General features: G+C 47.2%; 1 pseudogene across 1 annotated transcript in view; it reads right to left on the reverse strand.

Annotated features, from left to right (window-relative positions):
- LOC105525289 overlaps positions 1–812 on the reverse strand; it is a 12262-nt pseudogene extending 11450 nt beyond the window's left edge. Inside the window, exon 1 of the transcript XR_001003886.1 lies at positions 701–812. The product of XR_001003886.1 is annotated as a D-dopachrome decarboxylase-like protein (transcript). The remainder of the gene's footprint in view (positions 1–700) is intronic.
- Between the last annotated feature and the right edge of the window lie 2163 nt (positions 813–2975).

Raw genomic sequence — 2975 nt, forward strand, 5'->3', positions numbered from 1 at the left:
AAATAAATAAATAAATAAATAAATAATAAAAAAGTGGAAGAGACACAGGCAGGGGTAGACAGGGACTATTTTACTTAGGAAACAAAGAGGCAGTTTCATTGTTTTTTCCAAGCACATGCAGTGAAGATATTCTGGCCCCACTCCGTTTCCCTACCCTCCTTCTGCACCTGCTCTGCCCTCTCTTAACCTGTATTTTGAAGAATGTTTTGTATTCACAAAGCAAAGATAAAGCCTCGATTAAAATAGACAACCAGCGGGGCATGGCAGCTCATGCCTGTAATCTCAACACTTTAGGAGGCCAAGACAAGAGGATCGCTTGAGCCCAGGAGTTCTAGGCCAGCCTGGGAAACACAGCAAGACCTCCTCTCAATAATAATAATAATAACAATAAATTGGCCAGGCATATCGGTAGGCACCTGTACTCCCAGCTACTTCAGGGTCTGAGGCGGGAGGATCGCTTAAACCTGGAAGGTCGAGGCTGCAGTGAGCCGTGATTGTGACACTGCACTCCAGCCTGAGTGATAAGAGTTAGATCCTGTCTCCAAAAGGTAAAAATAATAAAATAGAAAATTATGCAATAGTTTCCACATTGGAGAGTCTGATTCTTCATATTAGTCTGCATTCCTGGCCCGACTGCAAAGCAGTGTGGACAGGCAGGGATCCGCAGCCGGTATACCCTGGGCCCAGCTGCCCAGCCCACCTTTAGTCAGCTCCACTGTGGGAAGCCGGAAGAGGGTGCCGTTCTTCTTGGCGAAGATGTAGACTGCATGGCAGGGCTGGGACAGCAGGTCCAGGTACAGCTCCAGACCCATGGCAGGGGCAATGGGGTGGGGTGTGGAAGGGCAGACCTAAACCTAGGGAACGGGTCCTGGGAACAGGCCCAGAAACAGGAACTGAGGGCAGGAATGGCCGGTGGGGGGCGGCGGGCAGCAACGGCTGGGGCTAGGTGGGGGTTGGGCAGGAACTGCTGGGTCGCCGAGCCTGCAGCAGTGCACCACACCAGGAGCCCTGAGTCCGGCCATGCCCTCTTCACTCATCCGTTGGCTCCGGAGAACTTTGGGTCAATCAGTGGCGTGTCTGCTCCCTCACCACCCCTTTCTGGGAATCTAGGCTGCAGGTATATTTCCCACTAAAAGGGAAGAGAAGAAAGGCGGTGCAGCAGCCTCCTTGCCCAGTGCCTGGGCCCAGTGCCCAGGATGCAGGCCAGAGAGGAAGGGTAGCTGGCTGCCTGCGGGGCTGCCAGCCCCACACCTCATGAAGGAATGAGCTGTCCCTCCCCAGTCGTATTTATTACAGTCCAGCTAATGCCTCCCCCAGATGGCTGAGGCCCTGTGAGGCCTACCCGGAGGTTTCCAACAATGCCTGGCATCTCACAGTAAATTAATCAACATGATACGAGTTTTGCAAAAGACAAAAGATTTATTCACAGGGCACCAAGCAAGGATGTGGGATAATAGCTCTCAAATCCACCTCCATGAAAACAAGGCTTAGGGATAAGTCTTGCTTCCAAGCAACAGAGCACAGACCCCAGCCACACTCAAGGGGAGGGGGCTATACAAGGACGTGAATACCAGTCTACCTGCCTCATGGGCCTACAACGCAGCAGGGCCATGCACTTGGTTTAAAGCTTTGCTGTTGCCATCTTGACATTTTTTTTTTTTTTTTTGAGACGGAGCCTCTTGCTCTGTCACCCAGGCTGGAGTGCAGTGGCCGGATCTCAGCTCACTGCAAGCTCCGCCTCCCAGGTTTATGCCATTCTCCTGCCTCAGCCTCCGGAGTAGCTGGGACTACAGGCGCCCGCCACCTCGCCCAGCTAGTTTTTTGTATTTTTTAGTAGAGACGGGGTTTCACCGTGTTAGCCAGGATGGTCTCGATCTCCTGACCTCGTGATCTGCCCATCTCGGCCTCCCAAAGTACTGGGATTACAGGCTTGAGCCACCGCACCCAGCCAAGATAAATATTCAATTTCTACACTTTAGAACAGAGAGTCACAATTTATGTTTCATATTTTTGTAGCTGCTTCCATATGCTTTTGAACAATGTAATCTTATTTTCATTATGATATATAATTCCCGTACCATAATATCCACCCTTTCAAAGTATACTTTCAAATTCAATTGGTTTTAAAACCAATTCAGTGGTTTTTAGTATATTAACAAGTTTTGTCACCATCACAGTTATCTAATTCTAGATCATTTTCATCACCCCAAAAAGAAACTCTGTACCCAATAAAGAGTGACTCCCCATTTTCCCTCTTCCCCTAGCTCCTGGTTACCATTCATCTACTTTCTACCTCTGTGGACAGGAAGTATCTGCCTATTCTGGAGATTTCATTCTAATGGAATAATGAAATATGTGGCCTTTTATGACTGGCTTCTTTCATTTAGCATAATGTTGTCAAGGTTCATCCATGTTGTAGCATATCACAGTACTTCATCCCTTCCTATGGCTGAATAATATTCAATTGTATGGACTTTTTAGCAAAACATTCTAATTTTTACTTCTCTACTGTGCTTATTGTTTGTCTTTCTCCACAACAATGTGAGCACTAAAGGTAGAGATTTTTGTCTATTTTGTTCACTACTGCTTCCTCTGCACCAAAAACATTGCCTGGTTGTGGGTACTTCTCTAGTTTTAGTGAGGAAAAGACAAGATATAGGTCCTGACTCCGGTTCTGCCTCTCATTCATATGCTACTCTGAGGATTCCTTCCCCTTGAAGAATTTTTTTCTTCATCTACAAAATGGGAATAATAATGCTACTCACCAGGGTGGTTGTGAGGATTAAACAAGGTAAGAGATGTAAAATTGCATCTTAGTTATCAGATAGTTTTGTGTCCCCATCCAGCTCCAATGAAGGTGAGGATTTGCTCTGGGCTCTGGGCTTCTAATGGGCAGAGAGCTTCCTCCATGGTGTTTGTGGCTGTAGAGCCTAGCACAGTCCCTCAAGAAAAGCTTTTTTTTTTTTTTTTTGAGA

Source organism: Colobus angolensis, unplaced genomic scaffold (assembly GCF_000951035.1).
Source record: "Colobus angolensis palliatus isolate OR3802 unplaced genomic scaffold, Cang.pa_1.0 Scaffold527, whole genome shotgun sequence".
Taxonomy (NCBI): Eukaryota; Metazoa; Chordata; class Mammalia; order Primates; family Cercopithecidae; genus Colobus; species Colobus angolensis.